Source organism: Salmo salar, chromosome ssa26 (assembly GCF_905237065.1).
Source record: "Salmo salar chromosome ssa26, Ssal_v3.1, whole genome shotgun sequence".
Taxonomy (NCBI): Eukaryota; Metazoa; Chordata; class Actinopteri; order Salmoniformes; family Salmonidae; genus Salmo; species Salmo salar.
In genome coordinates, this window is record NC_059467.1 from 48,247,902 (window position 1) to 48,271,179 (window position 23,278).

Here is a 23,278-nt window from a genome sequence, read left to right on the forward strand (position 1 = left end):
TCTAGTCTGGGAGAAGGAGACCTCATATTTCACCTAAACCCACCTAGCTGAGTGGGTCAGCTCTAGTCTGGGAGAAGGAGACCTCATATTTCACCTAAACCCACCTAGCTGAGTGGGTCAGCTCTAGTCTGGGAGAAGGATACCTCATATTTCACCTAAACCCACCTAGCTGAGTGGGTCAGCTCTAGTCTGGGAGAAGGAGACCTCATATTTCACCTAAACCCACCTAGCTGAGTGGGTCAGCTCTAGTCTGGGAGAAGGAGACCTCATATTTCACCTAAACCCACCTAGCTGAGTGGATCAGCTCTAGTCTGGGAGAAGGAGACCTCATATTTCACCCAAACCCACCTAGCTGAGTGGATCAGCTCTAGTCTGGGAGAAGGAGACCTCATATTTCACCTAAACCCACCTAGCTGAGTGGATCAGCTCTAGTCTGGGAGAAGGAGACCTCATATTTCACCCAAACCCACCTAGCTGAGTGGGTCAGCTCTAGTCTGGGAGAAGGAGACCTCATATTTCACCTAAACCCACCTAGCTGAGTGGGTCAGCTCTAGTCTGGGAGAAGGAGACCTCATATTTCACCTAAACCCACCTAGCTGAGTGGGTCAGCTCTAGTCTGGGAGAAGGAGACCTCATATTTCACCTAAACCCACCTAGCTGAGTGGGTCAGCTCTAGTCTGGGAGAAGGAGACCTCATATTTCACCTAAACCCACCTAGCTGAGTGGGTCAGCTCTAGTCTGGGAGAAGGAGACGTCAGATGCATATTATTTTTCTACATGAATTACTGTAAATCCACTCCAGAAAGACATGACTAACTTCACTCACACGCCACCTAGCCCCCAACATGAGTGCCTCAGTCCAGATGACAATAATTTGTAGACTCCCTGTCGAGTTTCCACCTGAGAACTACCCCGGTGTTTTACCCAGAAGGCTCAGACTTTTCTGGTTCCATCTCGTGTCTCACTGAGCCATGTGTCCAGAGGACCTGCTCTGACTTGGGGCCAAAGCCAGGCCACCGGTACTTTTCATCTGCCGTTTACATAACAACGGCTAACAGTGAACATGGGTTTTAACACCTTCTCCCATAGTAACTGTCTAAATGATGCAGAGGTTGTTGATTCTGCTCTCCTCACGTCTCTAGTGTCACACACTCCTGATGGAAACACAGTTCCCAGAACAGAGCACTAGAGCCTACATTAAAATAAACTCTGGTGACATACTGGTGTGTGATGGAACAAGAGTGATGGAAAAAGAGAGATGGAAAAAGGCCATAAGTGAAGTCACACTCAGTGTTTGCTCTACATGAACCCTTCCCCAAGAGATCTGTGGATGAACTAGCCAGCCCACACTACAACTTTACCAGCTGGAAGTTGTCAAACAGCCCTTTGGATGACACAGGCCCTGGGCTGCACTGTCATGCACCGCTGCCCAGCCAGCCACTAACCCAAGCACCGCTGCCCAGCCAGCCACTAACCCAAGCACCGCTGCCCAGCCAGCCACTAACCCAAGCACCGCTGCCCAGCCAGCCACTAACCCAAGCACCGCTGCCCAGCCAGCCACTAACCCAAGCACCGCTGCCCAGCCAGCCACTAACCCAAGCACCGCTGCCCAGCCAGCCACTAACCCAAGCACCGCTGCCCAGCCAGCCACTAACCCAAGCACCGCTGCCCAGCCAGCCACTAACCCAAGCACCGCTGCCCAGCCAGCCACTAACCCAAGCACCGCTGCCCAGCCAGCCACTAACCCAACCACCGCTGCCCAGCCAGCCACTAACCCAAGCACCGCTGCCCAGCCAGCCACTAACCCAAGCACCGCTGCCCAGCCAGCCACTAACCCAAGCACCGCTGCCCAGCCAGCCACTAACCCTGAACAGTCAAGCAGAGCCAGCCGCTGGTTTTGAGGACAAGCTCTTTTTCTTTCCATTAAACTGAATCTCATCCTGTGAAATAACGGCGTAACGGCATATTAAAAGTCCCTCCACAGACACAGACCTGGAAGAGTGGCCTTCGACCAGAGAAGAGTCCTAGTTGGCTGAGATCGTGTTCTATTTACAACTGATTGGTTGTCCAGGGTTGTTTATCTGTCACTGATTGGCTTGTCCAGAACAAAGATGTTAAACGGATCAGAGATGAGCTACTCTCTGATCAGTTGAGAAGTAGTAAAAGTGGTTGAGTGACTCACTGCTGCTACAGAGGTCCTGTCACCACTCTCTTGTCATTGTGGTGATGCTGCTACAGAGGTCCTATCACCACTCTCTTGTCATTGTGGTGATGCTGCTACAGAGGTCCTATCACCACTCTCTTGTCATTGTGGTGATGCTGCTACAGAGGTCCTATCACCACTCTCTTCTCATTGTGGTGATGCTGCTACAGAGGTCCTGTCACCACTCTCTTCTCATTGTGGTGATGCTGCTACAGAGGTCCTATCACCACTCTCTCCTCATTGTGGTGATGCTGCTACAGAGGTCCTATCACCACTCTCTTGTCATTGTGGTGATGCTGCTACAGAGGTCCTATCACCACTCTCTTCTCATTGTGGTGATGCTGCTACAGAGGTCCTATCACCACTCTCTTGTCATTGTGGTGATGCTGCTACAGAGGTCCTATCACCACTCTCTTGTCATTGTGGTGATGCTGCTACAGAGGTCCTATCACCACTCTCTTGTCATTGTGGTGATGCTACAGAGGTCATATCACCACTCTCTTGTCATTGTGGTGATGCTACAGAGGTCATATCACCACTCTCTTGTCATTGTGGTGATGCTGCTACAGAGGTCCTATCACCACTCTCTTGTCATTGTGGTGATGCTGCTACAGAGGTCCTATCACCACTCTCTTGTCATTGTGGTGATGCTGCTACAGAGGTCCTATCACCACTCTCTCCTCATTGTGGTGATGCTGCTACAGAGGTCCTATCACCACTCTCTTGTGATTGTGGTGATGCTGCTACAGAGGTCCTATCACCACTCTCTTGTCATTGTGGTGATGGGGGATCGTTGCTGTTCTGGTGATGTCACCCCATCTTCCATTCTCCCCTGTTTTCACTGGCCTGGTGTTAAACGTTAACAGGTTTCTGCTTGCTTTCATTTAAAACAGTGAGAAGCATCAGCTCACCCAAAAGTTCAGCACATTTAGACCAGTCTACAGTGCTGTAGCTGTTGGTGGTCCGAGTAAATAACTGAGCCAAATATTTAGACAATTAATTATATTCACTTTATGATCAACAAGGTGAGATAACAATTGAATTATTTATCTGGATTGACAGCCGCAGATAGTCACGTACATCATGAATCACTTTGCTGTATCTAAAAGTGATCTTTATCCCTCCGATCCCACCACCCTGCCGCCTCATATCAAAACAGGAGAGAAACATAAATCACTTCAGGATCAAAGTGCAACTGACCCCCATTTCCTAAATACTGTCAACTCCCTCTCCCCTCTCTTCTCTCTTCTGAAGATGATTGGCCGATCCATCTCACCAAATATAAACACCCACTAAGTTATTATTATTATAACATACACCCCCCCCCCCCTCAACTCAGGGGCCTGAGCCCCAATCTAAGGCCTGGAGGGTGGTCCGGAGGAGGAAGGGAGGGGAATCATTTAACCTCCAGCAGAACAATAAACACCAGTTGATGAGGGAGGGGGGAGAGAGTTCCCTCTTTGTAAAGTAAGTGGTCTCACTATCGTCTTCTTTAGGGGTGTGTCTTTATCAGAACTGGTTATAACTCCAGCTTGTATTGGAGTTGGAGTTGTATTGGAGTTGGAGTTGTATTGGAGTTGGAGTTGGAGTTGTATTGGAGTTGTATTGGAGTTGTATTGGAGTTGTATTGCAGTTGGAGTTGTATTGGAGTTGAAGTTGTATTGGAGTTGGAGTTGTATTGGAGTTGTATTGGAGTTGTATTGGAGTTGGAGTTGTATTGGAGTTGGAGTTCTATTGGAGTTGGAGTTGTATTGGAGTTGGAGTTGTATTGGAGTTGTATTGGAGTTGCTCTCCTAAAGTGGCACCGAAATTGTTTGTTCATTTCCTGTCTATTAGCAGTAATTAAGTGGTTGTCGGTAATTGTTGTACTGACTGTCTCTTTGAGAATGCTCCAGAGCAAATGTCTGTGAGACTGGCAGCTGCTGTTCAATAAGAACACTGTTAACGTGGCTGGTTAAAGCCGTCCCTTCAGCCATTAGTGAGCAGTAGGAATGTGTTACTTTTTCTACCTTATCAACTTTGAACCACTTTCCACAGAACCACAGAATGGAGATACAGGGGGTGGTGAAATGAAGGTTTCACCTCCCAGTAACAGACATCACATATGAAGGTTACAGGTTACTACGTCCCTCCCAGTGACAGACATCACATATGAAGGTTACAGGTTACTACATCCCTCCCAGTGACAGACATCACATATGAAGGTTACAGGTTATTACGTCCCTCCCAGTGACAGACATCACATATGAAGGTTACTACATCCCTCCCAGTAACAGACATCACATATGAAGGTTACAGGTTACTACGTCCCTCCCAGTGACAGACATCACATATGAAGGTTACTGCGTCCCTCCCAGTAACAGACATCACATATGAAGGTTACTACGTCCCTCCCAGTAACAGACATCACATATGAAGGTTACTACGTCCCTCCCAGTAACAGACATCACATATGAAGGTTACTACGTCCCTCCCAGTAACAGACATCACATATGAAGGTTACAGGTTACTACGTCCCTCCCAGTAACAGACATCACATATGAAGGTTACAGGTTACTACGTCCCTCCCAGTGACAGACATCACATATGAAGGTTACTACGTCCCTCCCAGTAACAGACATCACATATGAAGGTTACAGGTTACTACATCCCTCCCATTGACACACATCACATATGAAGGTTACTATGTCCCTCCCAGTAACAGACATCACATATGAAGGTTACTACGTCCCTCCCAGTAACAGACATCACATATGAAGGTTACAGGTTACTACGTCCCTCCCAGTAACAGACATCACATATGAAGGTTTCTGCATCCCTCCCAGTAACAGACATCACAGAAATACATATGAAAGACCTTAACGCATCTAAATAAATCATTTGAGCTGTTACACAACAGAAAAGGGTGGGTGCTGTGAGGTGTAGATATAAAAAAAAAACTTTAAACTACACAAAAAAAATGTAGATGACATCTCACTTGTTCTCACATCACAAAAGTAAAGGAGAAATGAGATAAAACCAGCCAGAACACCTGATGGTCAGATACATCTAATGAGATAAAACCAGTCAGAACACCTGATGGTCAGATACATCTAATGAGATAAAACCAGTCAGAACACCTGATGGTCAGATACATCTAATGAGATAAAACCAGTCAGAACACCTGATGGTCAGATACATCTAATGAGATAAAACCAGTCAGAACACCTGATGGTCAGATACATCTAATGAGATAAAACCAGTCAGAACACCTGATGGTCAGATACATCTAATGAGATAAAACCAGTCAGAACACCTGATGGTCAGATACATCTAATGAGATAAAACCAGTCAGAAAAACTGATGGTCAGATACATCTAATGAGATAAAACCAGTCAGAACACCTGATGGTCAGATACATCTAATGAGATAAAACCAGTCAGAACACCTGATGGTCAGATACATCTAATGAGATAAAACCAGCCAGAACACCTGATGGTCAGATACATCTAATGAGATAAAACCAGTCAGAACACCTGATGGTCAGATACATCTAATGAGATAAAACCAGTCAGAACACCTGATGGTCAGATACATCTAATGAGATAAAACCAGTCAGAACACCTGATGGTCAGATACATCTAATGAGATAAAACCAGTCAGAACACCTGATGGTCAGATACATCTAATGAGATAAAACCAGTCAGAACACCTGATGGTCAGATACATCTAATGAGATAAAACCAGTCAGAACACCTGATGGTCAGATACATCTAATGAGATAAAACCAGCCAGAACACCTGATGGTCAGATACATCTAATGAGATAAAACCAGTCAGAACACCTGATGGTCAGATACATCTAATGAGATAAAACCAGTCAGAACACCTGATGGTCAGATACATCTAATGAGATAAAACCAGTCAGAACACCTGATGGTCAGATACATCTAATGAGATAAAACCAGTCAGAACACCTGATGGTCAGATACATCTAATGAGATAAAACCAGTCAGAACACCTGATGGTCAAATACATCTAATGAGATAAAACCAGCCAGAACACCTGATGGTCAGATACATCTAATGAGATAAAACCAGTCAGAACACCTGATGGTCAGATACATCTAATGAGATAAAACCAGTCAGAACACCTGATGGTCAGATACATCTAATGAGATAAAACCAGTCAGAACACCTGATGGTCAGATACATCTAATGAGATAAAACCAGTCAGAACACCTGATGGTCAGATACATCTAATGAGATAAAACCAGTCAGAACACCTGATGGTCAGATACATCTAATGAGATAAAACCAGTCAGAACACCTGATGGTCAGATACATCTAATGAGATAAAACCAGTCAGAACACCTGATGGTCAGATACATCTAATGAGATAAAACCAGTCAGAACACCTGATGGTCAGATACATCTAATGAGATAAAACCAGTCAGAACACCTGATGGTCAGATACATCTAATGAGATAAAACCAGTCAGAACACCTGATGGTCAGATACATCTAATGAGATAAAACCAGTCAGAACACCTGATGGTCAGATACATCTAATGAGATAAAACCAGTCAGAACACCTGATGGTCAGATACATCTAATGAGATAAAACCAGTCAGAACACCTGATGGTCAGATACATCTAATGAGATAAAACCAGTCAGAACACCTGATGGTCAGATACATCTAATGAGATAAAACCAGTCAGAACACCTGATGGTCAGATACATCTAATGAGATAAAACCAGCCAGAACACCTGATGGTCAGATACATCTAATGAGATAAAACCAGTCAGAACACCTGATGGTCAGATACATCTAATGAGATAAAACCAGTCAGAACACCTGATGGTCAGATACATCTAATGAGATAAAACCAGTCAGAACACCTGATGGTCAGATACATCTAATGAGATAAAACCAGTCAGAACACCTGATGGTCAGATACATCTAATGAGATAAAACCAGTCAGAACACCTGATGGTCAGATACATCTAATGAGATAAAACCAGTCAGAACACCTGATGGTCAGATACATCTAATGAGATAAAACCAGTCAGAACACCTGATGGTCAGATACATCTAATGAGATAAAACCAGTCAGAACACCTGATGGTCAGATACATCTAATGAGATAAAACCAGTCAGAACACCTGATGGTCAGATACATCTAATGAGATAAAACCAGTCAGAACACCTGATGGTCAGATACATCTAATGAGATAAAACCAGTCAGAACACCTGATGGTCAGATACATCTAATGAGATAAAACCAGTCAGAACACCTGATGGTCAGATACATCTAATGAGATAAAACCAGTCAGAACACCTGATGGTCAGATACATCTAATGAGATAAAACCAGCCAGAACACCTGATGGTCAGATACATCTAATGAGATAAAACCAGTCAGAACACCTGATGGTCAGATACATCTAATGAGATAAAACCAGCCAGAACACCTGATGGTCAGATACATCTAATGAGTATCAATAAACATACCTGGCAGAAACACCACCTAACACACCAACACCTGGCAGAAACACCACCTAACACACCAACACCTGGCAGAAACACCAACTAACACACACCAACACCTGGCAGAAACACCACCTAACAGACCAACACCTGGCAGAACCACCACCTAACACACCAACACCTGGCAGAAACACCAACTAACACACCAACACCTGGCAGAACCACCACCTAACACACCAACACCTGGCAGAAACACCACCTAACAGACCAACACCTGGCAGAACCACCAACTAACACACCAACACCTGGCAGAAACACCACCTAACACACCAACACCTGGCAGAAACACCAACTAACATACACCAACACCTGGCAGAAACACCAACTAACACACCAACACCTGGCAGAAACACCACCTAACACACCAACACCTGGCAGAAACACCAACTAACACACCAACACCTGGCAGATACACCAACTAACACACCAACACCTGGCAGAAACACCAACTAACACACCAACACCTGGCATAAACACCAACTAACACACACCATCACCTGGCAGAAACACCAACTAACACACCAACACCTGGCAGAAACACCAACTAACACACACCAACACCTGGCAGAAACACCAACTAACACACACCATCACCTGGCAGATACACCAACTAACACACCAACACCTGGCAGAAACACCACCTAACACACACCAACACCTGGCATAAACACCAACTAACACACACCAACACCTGGCAGAAACACCACCTAACACACCAACACCTGGCAGATACACCAACTAACACACCAACACCTGGCAGAAACACCAACTAACACACACCAACACCTGGCAGAAACACCAACTAACACACATCAACTCCTGGCAGAAACACCAACTAACACACCAACACCTGGCAGAAACACCACCTAACACACCAACACCTGGCAGATACACCAACTAACACACCAACACCTGGCAGAAACACCAACTAACACACCAACACCTGGCAGAAACACCAACTAACACACCAACACCTGGCAGAAACACCAACTAACACACACCAACACCTGGCAGAAACACCACCTAACACCCCAACACCTGGCAGAAACACCACCTAACACACCAACACCTGGCAGAAACACCAACTAACACACCAAAACCTGGCAGAAACACCACCTAACACACCAACACCTGGCAGATACACCAACTAACACACCAACACCTGGCAGAAACACCAACTAACACACCAACACCTGGCAGAAACACCAACTAACACACCAACACCTGGCAGAAACACCAACTAACACACCAACACCTGGCAGATACACCAACTAACACACCAACACCTGGCAGAAACACCAACTAACACATCAACACCTGGCAGAAACACCAACTAACACACCAAAACCTGGCAGAATCACCAACTAACACACCAACACCTGGCAGAAACACCAACTAACACACACCAACACCTGGCAGAAACACCAACTAACACACCAACACCTGGCAGAAACACCAACTAACACACACCAACACCTGGCAGAAACACCAACTAACACACACCAACACCTGGCAGAAACACCAACTAACACACCAACACCTGGCAGATACACCAACTAACACACCAACACCTGGCAGAAACACCACCTAACACACACCAACACCTGGCAGAAACACCAACTAACACACCAACACCTGGCAGAAACACCACCTAACACACATCAACACCTGGCAGATACACCAACTAACACACACCAACACCTGGCAGAAACACCAACTAACACACCAACACCTGGCAGAAACACCAACTAACACACACCAACACCTTGCAGATACACCACCTAACACACACCAACACCTGGCAGAAACACCAACTAACACACACCAACACCTGGCAGAAACACCAACTAACACACCAACACCTGGCAGATACACCAACTAACACACCAACACCTGGCAGAAACACCACCTAACACACATCAACACCTGGCAGAAACACCAACTAACACACCAACACCTGGCAGAAACACCAACTAACACACATCAACTCCTGGCAGAAACACCAACTAACACACACCAACACCTGGCAGATACACCAACTAACACACCAACACCTGGCAGAAACACCACCTAACACACCAACACCTGGCAGATACACCAACTAACACACCAACACCTGGCAGAAACACCAACTAACACACCAACACCTGGCAGATACACCAACTAACACATCAACACCTGGCAGAAACACCACCTAACACACACCAACACCTGGCAGAAACACCAACTAACACACCAACACCTGGCAGAAACACCACCTAACACACATCAACACCTGGCAGATACACCAACTAACACACACCAACACCTGGCAGAAACACCAACTAACACACCAACACCTGGCAGAAACACCAACTAACACACACCAACACCTTGCAGATACACCACCTAACACACACCAACACCTGGCAGAAACACCAACTAACACACACCAACACCTGGCAGAAACACCAACTAACACACCAACACCTGGCAGATACACCAACTAACACACCAACACCTGGCAGAAACACCACCTAACACACATCAACACCTGGCAGAAACACCAACTAACACACCAACACCTGGCAGAAACACCAACTAACACACATCAACTCCTGGCAGAAACACCAACTAACACACACCAACACCTGGCAGATACACCAACTAACACACCAACACCTGGCAGAAACACCACCTAACACACCAACACCTGGCAGATACACCAACTAACACACCAACACCTGGCAGAAACACCAACTAACACACCAACACCTGGCAGAAACACCAACTAACACACCAACACCTGGCAGAAACACCAACTAACACACACCAACACCTGGCAGAAACACCACCTAACACCCCATCACCTGGCAGAAACACCACCTAACACACCAACACCTGGCAGAAACACCAACTAACACACACCAACACCTGGCAGAAACACCAACTAACACACCAACACCTGGCAGAAACACCAACTAACACACACCAACACCTGGCAGAAACACCAACTAACACACCAACACCTGGCAGAAACACCACCTAACACACCAACACCTGGCAGATACACCAACTAACACACCAACACCTGGCAGAAACACCAACTAACACACGAACACCTGGCAGAAACACCAACTAACACACCAACACCTGGCAGAAACACCAACTAACACACCAACACCTGGCAGAAACACCAACTAACACACACCAACACCTGGCAGAAACACCAACTAACACACCAACACCTGGCAGAAACACCAACTAACACACCAACACCTGGCAGAAACACCAACTAACACACGAACACCTGGCAGAAACACCAACTAACACACCAACACCTGGCAGAAACACCACCTAACACACCAACACCTGGCAGATACACCAACTAACACACCAACACCTGGCAGAAACACCAACTAACACACGAACACCTGGCAGAAACACCAACTAACACACCAACACCTGGCAGAAACACCAACTAACACACCCACACCTGGCAGATACACCAACTAACACACCAACACCTGGCAGAAACACCAACTAACACACGAACACCTGGCAGAAACACCAACTAACACACCAACACCTGGCAGATACACCAACTAACACACACCAACACCTGGCAGAAACACCAACTAACACACCAACACCTGGCAGATACACCAACTAACACACACCAACACCTGGCAGAAACACCAACTAACACACCAACACCTGGCAGAAACACCAACTAACACACACCAACACCTGGCAGAAACACCAACTAACACACCAACACCTGGCAGAAACACCAACTAACACACCAACACCTGGCAGAAACACCACCTAACAGACCAACACCTGGCAGAAACACCAACTAACACACCAACACCTGGCAGAAACACCAACTAACACACCAACACCTGGCAGAAACACCAACTAACACACCAACACCTGGCAGAAACACCACCTAACACACCAACACCTGGCAGATACACCAACTAACACACCAACACCTGGCAGAAACACCAACTAACACACCAACACCTGGCAGAAACACCACCTAACACACCAACACCTGGCAGAAACACCACCTAACACACACCAACACCTGGCAGAAACACCACCTAACACACACCAACACCTGGCAGAAACACCACCTAACACACACCAACACCTGGCAGAAACACCACCTAACACACACCAACACCTGGCAGATACACCAACTAACACACCAACACCTGGCAGAAACACCACCTAACACACCAACACCTGGCAGATACACCAACTAACACACCAACACCTGGCAGAAACACCAACTAACACACCAACACCTGGCAGAAACACCAACTAACACACCAACACCTGGCAGAAACACCACCTAACAGACCAACACCTGGCAGAAACACCAACTAACACACACCAACACCTGGCAGAAACACCAACTAACACACCAACACCTGGCAGAAACACCACCTAACACACACCAACACCTGGCAGATACACCAACTAACACACCAACACCTGGCAGAAACACCACCTAACACACACCAACACCTGGCAGAAACACCAACTAACACACCAACACCTGGCAGAAACACCAACTAACACACCAACACCTGGCAGAAACACCACCTAACACACACCAACACCTGGCAGATACACCAACTAACACACCAACACCTGGCAGAAACACCACCTAACACACACCAACACCTGGCAGAAACACCAACTAACACACCAACACCTGGCAGAAACACCACCTAACAGACCAACACCTGGCAGAAACACCAACTAACACACACCAACACCTGGCAGAAACACCAACTAACACACCAACACCTGGCAGATACACCACCTAACACACCAACACCTGGCAGAAACACCAACTAACACACCAACACCTGGCAGAAACACCAACTAACACACCAACACCTGGCAGATACACCACCTAACAGACCAACACCTGGCAGAAACACCACCTAACACACCAACACCTGGCAGATACACCACCTAACACACCAACACCTGGCAGAAACACCAACTAACACACCAACACCTGGCAGAAACACCACCTAACAGACCAACACCTGGCAGAAACACCAACTAACACACACCAACACCTGGCAGAAACACCAACTAACACACCAACACCTGGCAGATACACCAACTAACACACACCATCACCTGGCAGAAACACCAACTAACACACCAACACCTGGCAGAAACACCACCTAACAGACCAACACCTGGCAGAAACACCAACTAACACACCAACACCTGGCAGAAACACCACCTAACACACCAACACCTGGCAGAAACACCAACTAACACACCAACACCTGGCAGAAACACCAACTAACACACCAACACCTGGCAGAAACACCACCTAACACACCAACACCTGGCAGAAACACCAACTAACACACACCAACACCTGGCAGAAACATCAACTAACACACACCAACACCTGGCAGAAACACCAACTAACACACCAACACCTGGCAGAAACACCAACTAACACACCAACACCTGGCAGAAACACCACCTAACAGACCAACACCTGGCAGAAACACCAACTAACACACCAACACCTGGCAGAAACACCAACTAACACACCAACACCTGGCAGAAACATCAACTAACACACCAACACCTGGCAGAAACACCACCTAACACACCAACACCTGGCAGATACACCAACTAACACACCAACACCTGGCAGAAACACCAACTAACACACCAACACCTGGCAGAAACACCACCTAACACACCAACACCTGGCAGAAACACCACCTAACACACACCAACACCTGGCAGAAACACCACCTAACACACACCAACACCTGGCAGAAACACCACCTAACACACACCAACACCTGGCAGAAACACCACCTAACACACACCAACACCTGGCAGATACACCAACTAACACACCAACACCTGGCAGAAACACCACCTAACACACCAACACCTGGCAGATACACCAACTAACACACATCAATACCTGGCAGAAACACCACCTAACACACCAACACCTGGCAGAAACACCAACTAACACACCAACACCTGGCAGAAACACCACCTAACACACCAACACCTGGCAGAAACACCACCTAACACACACCAACACCTGGCAGAAACACCACCTAACACACACCAACACCTGGCAGAAACACCACCTAACACACACCAACACCTGGCAGAAACACCACCTAACACACACCAACACCTGGCAGATACACCAACTAACACACCAACACCTGGCAGAAACACCACCTAACACACCAACACCTGGCAGATACACCAACTAACACACCAACACCTGGCAGAAACACCAACTAACACACCAACACCTGGCAGAAACATCAACTAACACACCAACACCTGGCAGAAACACCAACTAACACACCAACACCTGGCAGATACACCACCTAACACACCAACACCTGGCAGAAACACCAACTAACACACCAACACCTGGCAGAAACACCAACTAACACACCAACACCTGGCAGATACACCACCTAACAGACCAACACCTGGCAGAAACACCACCTAACACACCAACACCTGGCAGATACACCACCTAACACACCAACACCTGGCAGAAACACCAACTAACACACCAACACCTGGCAGAAACACCACCTAACAGACCAACACCTGGCAGAAACACCAACTAACACACACCAACACCTGGCAGAAACACCAACTAACACACCAACACCTGGCAGATACACCAACTAACACACCAACACCTGGCAGAAACACCAACTAACACACCAACACCTGGCAGAAACACCAACTAACACACACCAACACCTGGCAGAAACACCAACTAACACACCAACACCTGGCAGAAACACCAACTAACACACCAACACCTGGCAGAAACACCAACTAACACACCAACACCTGGCAGAAACACCAACTAACACACCAACACATGGCAGAAACACCAACTAACACACACCAACACCTGGCAGAAACACCAACTAACACACCAACACCTGGCAGAAACACCAACTAACACACCAACACCTGGCAGAAACACCAACTAACACACCAACACCTGGCAGAAACACCACCTAACAGACCAACACCTGGCAGAAACACCAACTAACACACCAACACCTGGCAGAAACACCAACTAACACACCAACACCTGGCAGAAACACCAACTAACACACCAACACCTGGCAGAAACACCACCTAACACACCAACACCTGGCAGATACACCAACTAACACACCAACACCTGGCAGAAACACCAACTAACACACCAACACCTGGCAGAAACACCACCTAACACACCAACACCTGGCAGAAACACCACCTAACACACACCAACACCTGGCAGAAACACCACCTAACACACACCAACACCTGGCAGATACACCAACTAACACACCAACACCTGGCAGAAACACCACCTAACACACCAACACCTGGCAGATACACCAACTAACACACCAACACCTGGCAGAAACACCAACTAACACACCAACACCTGGCAGAAACACCAACTAACACACCAACACCTGGCAGAAACACCAACTAACACACCAACACCTGGCAGAAACACCATCTAACACACACCACACCTGGCAGATTCACCAACTAACACACCAACACCTGGCAGAAACACCACCTAACGCACACCAACACCTGGCAGAAACACCAACTAACACACCAACACCTGGCAGAAACACCACCTAACAGACCAACACCTGGCAGAAACACCAACTAACACACACCAACACCTGGCAGAAACACCAACTAACACACCAACACCTGGCAGATACACCACCTAACACACCAACACCTGGCAGAAACACCAACTAACACACCAACACCTGGCAGAAACACCAACTAACACACCAACACCTGGCAGATACACCACCTAACAGACCAACACCTGGCAGAAACACCACCTAACAGACCAACACCTGGCAGATACACCAACTAACACACACCAACACCTGGCAGAAACACCAACTAACACACCAACACCTGGCAGAAACACCACCTAACACACCAACACCTGGCAGAAACACCACCTAACACACACCAACACCTGGCAGAAACACCACCTAACACACACCAACACCTGGCAGAAACACCACCTAACACACACCAACACCTGGCAGAAACACCACCTAACACACACCAACACCTGGCAGATACACCAACTAACACACCAACACCTGGCAGAAACACCACCTAACACACCAACACCTGGCAGATACACCAACTAACACACCAACACCTGGCAGAAACACCAACTAACACACCAACACCTGGCAGAAACACCAACTAACACACCAACACCTGGCAGAAACACCACCTAACAGACCAACACCTGGCAGAAACACCAACTAACACACACCAACACCTGGCAGAAACACCAACTAACACACCAACACCTGGCAGAAACACCACCTAACACACACCAACACCTGGCAGATACACCAACTAACACACCAACACCTGGCAGAAACACCACCTAACACACACCAACACCTGGCAGAAACACCAACTAACACACCAACACCTGGCAGAAACACCAACTAACACACCAACACCTGGCAGAAACACCACCTAACACACACCAACACCTGGCAGATACACCAACTAACACACCAACACCTGGCAGAAACACCACCTAACACACACCAACACCTGGCAGAAACACCAACTAACACACCAACACCTGGCAGAAACACCACCTAACAGACCAACACCTGGCAGAAACACCAACTAACACACACCAACACCTGGCAGAAACACCAACTAACACACCAACACCTGGCAGATACACCACCTAACACACCAACACCTGGCAGAAACACCAACTAACACACCAACACCTGGCAGAAACACCAACTAACACACCAACACCTGGCAGATACACCACCTAACAGACCAACACCTGGCAGAAACACCACCTAACACACCAACACCTGGCAGATACACCACCTAACACACCAACACCTGGCAGAAACACCAACTAACACACCAACACCTGGCAGAAACACCACCTAACAGACCAACACCTGGCAGAAACACCAACTAACACACACCAACACCTGGCAGAAACACCAACTAACACACCAACACCTGGCAGATACACCAACTAACACACACCATCACCTGGCAGAAACACCAACTAACACACCAACACCTGGCAGAAACACCAACTAACACACCAACACCTGGCAGAAACACCACCTAACAGACCAACACCTGGCAGAAACACCAACTAACACACCAACACCTGGCAGAAACACCACCTAACACACCAACACCTGGCAGAAACACCAACTAACACACCAACACCTGGCAGAAACACCAACTAACACACCAACACCTGGCAGAAACACCACCTAACACACCAACACCTGGCAGAAACACCAACTAACACACACCAACACCTGGCAGAAACATCAACTAACACACACCAACACCTGGCAGAAACACCAACTAACACACCAACACCTGGCAGAAACACCAACTAACACACCAACACCTGGCAGAAACACCACCTAACAGACCAACACCTGGCAGAAACACCAACTAACACACCAACACCTGGCAGAAACACCAACTAACACACCAACACCTGGCAGAAACATCAACTAACACACCAACACCTGGCAGAAACACCACCTAACACACCAACACCTGGCAGATACACCAACTAACACACCAACACCTGGCAGAAACACCAACTAACACACCAACACCTGGCAGAAACACCACCTAACACACCAACACCTGGCAGAAACACCACCTAACACACACCAACACCTGGCAGAAACACCACCTAACACACACCAACACCTGGCAGAAACACCACCTAACACACACCAACACCTGGCAGAAACACCACCTAACACACACCAACACCTGGCAGATACACCAACTAACACACCAACACCTGGCAGAAACACCACCTAACACACCAACACCTGGCAGATACACCAACTAACACACATCAACACCTGGCAGAAACACCACCTAACACACCAACACCTGGCAGAAACACCAACTAACACACCAACACCTGGCAGAAACACCACCTAACACACCAACACCTGGCAGAAACACCACCTAACACACACCAACACCTGGCAGAAACACCACCTAACACACACCAACACCTGGCAGAAACACCACCTAACACACACCAACACCTGGCAGAAACACCACCTAACACACACCAACACCTGGCAGATACACCAACTAACACACCAACACCTGGCAGAAACACCACCTAACACACCAACACCTGGCAGATACACCAACTAACACACCAACACCTGGCAGAAACACCAACTAACACACCAACACCTGGCAGAAACATCAACTAACACACCAACACCTGGCAGAAACACCAACTAACACACCAACACCTGGCAGATACACCACCTAACACACCAACACCTGGCAGAAACACCAACTAACACACCAACACCTGGCAGAAACACCAACTAACACACCAACACCTGGCAGATACACCACCTAACAGACCAACACCTGGCAGAAACACCACCTAACACACCAACACCTGGCAGATACACCACCTAACACACCAACACCTGGCAGAAACACCAACTAACACACCAACACCTGGCAGAAACACCACCTAACAGACCAACACCTGGCAGAAACACCAACTAACACACACCAACACCTGGCAGAAACACCAACTAACACACCAACACCTGGCAGATACACCAACTAACACACCAACACCTGGCAGAAACACCAACTAACACACCAACACCTGGCAGAAACACCAACTAACACACACCAACACCTGGCAGAAACACCAACTAACACACCAACACCTGGCAGAAACACCAACTAACACACCAACACCTGGCAGAAACACCAACTAACACACCAACACCTGGCAGAAACACCAACTAACACACCAACACATGGCAGAAACACCAACTAACACACACCAACACCTGGCAGAAACACCAACTAACACACCAACACCTGGCAGAAACACCAACTAACACACCAACACCTGGCAGAAACACCAACTAACACACCAACACCTGGCAGAAACACCACCTAACAGACCAACACCTGGCAGAAACACCAACTAACACACCAACACCTGGCAGAAACACCAACTAACACACCAACACCTGGCAGAAACACCAACTAACACACCAACACCTGGCAGAAACACCACCTAACACACCAACACCTGGCAGATACACCAACTAACACACCAACACCTGGCAGAAACACCAACTAACACACCAACACCTGGCAGAAACACCACCTAACACACCAACACCTGGCAGAAACACCACCTAACACACACCAACACCTGGCAGAAACACCACCTAACACACACCAACACCTGGCAGATACACCAACTAACACACCAACACCTGGCAGAAACACCACCTAACACACCAACACCTGGCAGATACACCAACTAACACACCAACACCTGGCAGAAACACCAACTAACACACCAACACCTGGCAGAAACACCAACTAACACACCAACACCTGGCAGAAACACCAACTAACACACCAACACCTGGCAGAAACACCATCTAACACACACCACACCTGGCAGATACACCAACTAACACACCAACACCTGGCAGAAACACCACCTAACGCACACCAACACCTGGCAGAAACACCAACTAACACACCAACACCTGGCAGAAACACCACCTAACAGACCAACACCTGGCAGAAACACCAACTAACACACACCAACACCTGGCAGAAACACCAACTAACACACCAACACCTGGCAGATACACCACCTAACACACCAACACCTGGCAGAAACACCAACTAACACACCAACACCTGGCAGAAACACCAACTAACACACCAACACCTGGCAGATACACCACCTAACAGACCAACACCTGGCAGAAACACCACCTAACAGACCAACACCTGGCAGATACACCAACTAACACACACCAACACCTGGCAGAAACACCAACTAACACACCAACACCTGGCAGAAACACCAACTAACACACCAATACCTGGCAGAAACACCAACTAACACACCATCACCTGGCAGAAACACCAACTAACACACCAACACCTGGCAGAAACACCAACTAACACACACCAACACCTGGCAGAAACACCAACTAACACACCAACACCTGGCAGAAACACCAACTAACACACCAATACCTGGCAGAAACACCACCTAACACACCAACACCTGGCAGAAACACCAACTAACACACCAACACCTGGCAGAAACACCAACTAACACACCAACACCTGGCGGATACACCACCTAACACACCAACACCTGGCAGAAACACCAACTAACATACACCAACACCTGGCAGAAACACCAACTAACACACCAACACCTGGCAGATACACCACCTAACACACCAACACCTGGCAGAAACACCAACTAACACACCAACACCTGGCAGAAACACCAACTAACACACCAACACCTGGCAGAAACACCAACTAACACACCAACACCTGGCAGAAACACCAACTAACACACCAACACCTGGCAGAAACACCAACTAACACACCAACACCTGGCAGATACACCACCTAACACACCAACACCTGGCAGAAACACCAACTAACATACACCAACACCTGGCAGAAACACCAACTAACACACCAACACCTGGCAGATACACCACCTAACACACCAACACCTGGCAGAAACACCAACTAACACACCAACACCTGGCTGAAACACCAACTAACACACCAACACCTGGCAGAAACACCAACTAACACACCAACACCTGGCAGAAACACCAACTAACACACCAACACCTGGCTGAAACACCAACTAACACACCAACACCTGGCAGAAACACCAACTAACACACACCAACACCTGGCAGAAACACCACCTAACACACACCAACACCTGGCAGAAACACCACCTAACACACACCAACACCTGGCAGAAACACCACCTAACACACACCAACACCTGGCAGAAACACCACCTAACACACACCAACACCTGGCAGATACACCAACTAACACACCAACACCTGGCAGAAACACCACCTAACACACCAACACCTGGCAGATACACCAACTAACACACATCAACACCTGGCAGAAACACCACCTAACACACCAACACCTGGCAGAAACACCAACTAACACACCAACACCTGGCAGAAACACCACCTAACACACCAACACCTGGCAGAAACACCACCTAACACACACCAACACCTGGCAGAAACACCACCTAACACACACCAACACCTGGCAGAAACACCACCTAACACACACCAACACCTGGCAGAAACACCACCTAACACACACCAACACCTGGCAGATACACCAACTAACACACCAACACCTGGCAGAAACACCACCTAACACACCAACACCTGGCAGATACACCAACTAACACACCAACACCTGGCAGAAACACCAACTAACACACCAACACCTGGCAGAAACATCAACTAACACACCAACACCTGGCAGAAACACCAACTAACACACCAACACCTGGCAGAAACACCACCTAACACACACCAACACCTGGCAGATACACCAACTAACACACCAACACCTGGCAGAAACACCACCTAACACACACCAACACCTGGCAGAAACACCAACTAACACACCAACACCTGGCAGAAACACCACCTAACAGACCAACACCTGGCAGAAACACCAACTAACACACACCAACACCTGGCAGAAACACCAACTAACACACCAACACCTGGCAGATACACCACCTAACACACCAACACCTGGCAGAAACACCAACTAACACACCAACACCTGGCAGAAACACCAACTAACACACCAACACCTGGCAGATACACCACCTAACAGACCAACACCTGGCAGAAACACCACCTAACACACCAACACCTGGCAGATACACCACCTAACACACCAACACCTGGCAGAAACACCAACTAACACACCAACACCTGGCAGAAACACCACCTAACAGACCAACACCTGGCAGAAACACCAACTAACACACACCAACACCTGGCAGAAACACCAACTAACACACCAACACCTGGCAGATACACCAACTAACACACCAACACCTGGCAGAAACACCAACTAACACACCAACACCTGGCAGAAACACCAACTAACACACACCAACACCTGGCAGAAACACCAACTAACACACCAACACCTGGCAGAAACACCAACTAACACACCAACACCTGGCAGAAACACCAACTAACACACCAACACATGGCAGAAACACCAACTAACACACACCAACACCTGGCAGAAACACCAACTAACACACCAACACCTGGCAGAAACACCAACTAACACACCAACACCTGGCAGAAACACCAACTAACACACCAACACCTGGCAGAAACACCACCTAACAGACCAACACCTGGCAGAAACACCAACTAACACACCAACACCTGGCAGAAACACCAACTAACACACCAACACCTGGCAGAAACACCAACTAACACACCAACACCTGGCAGAAACACCACCTAACACACCAACACCTGGCAGATACACCAACTAACACACCAACACCTGGCAGAAACACCAACTAACACACCAACACCTGGCAGAAACACCACCTAACACACCAACACCTGGCAGAAACACCACCTAACACACACCAACACCTGGCAGAAACACCACCTAACACACCAACACCTGGCAGAAACACCAACTAACACACCAACACCTGGCAGAAACACCAACTAACACACCAACACCTGGCAGAAACACCAACTAACACACCAACACCTGGCAGAAACACCACCTAACACACACCACACCTGGCAGATACACCAACTAACACACCAACACCTGGCAGAAACACCACCTAACGCACACCAACACCTGGCAGAAACACCAACTAACACACCAACACCTGGCAGAAACACCACCTAACAGACCAACACCTGGCAGAAACACCAACTAACACACACCAACACCTGGCAGAAACACCAACTAACACACCAACACCTGGCAGATACACCACCTAACACACCAACACCTGGCAGAAACACCAACTAACACACCAACACCTGGCAGAAACACCAACTAACACACCAACACCTGGCAGATACACCACCTAACAGACCAACACCTGGCAGAAACACCACCTAACAGACCAACACCTGGCAGATACACCAACTAACACACACCAACACCTGGCAGAAACACCAACTAACACACCAACACCTGGCAGAAACACCAACTAACACACCAATACCTGGCAGAAACACCAACTAACACACCATCACCTGGCAGAAACACCAACTAACACACCAACACCTGGCAGAAACACCAACTAACACACACCAACACCTGGCAGAAACACCAACTAACACACCAACACCTGGCAGAAACACCAACTAACACACCAATACCTGGCAGAAACACCACCTAACACACCAACACCTGGCAGAAACACCAACTAACACACCAACACCTGGCAGAAACACCAACTAACACACCAACACCTGGCAGATACACCACCTAACACACCAACACCTGGCAGAAACACCAACTAACATACACCAACACCTGGCAGAAACACCAAC

The 23,278-nt window shown here is 47.8% G+C and overlaps 1 protein-coding gene across 2 annotated transcripts in view; it reads right to left on the reverse strand.

Annotated features, from left to right (window-relative positions):
- Positions 1 to 23,278, reverse strand: part of LOC106593528 (non-muscle caldesmon) — a 110,333-nt gene that overhangs the window by 86,006 nt on the left and 1,049 nt on the right. The window lies entirely within an intron of this gene.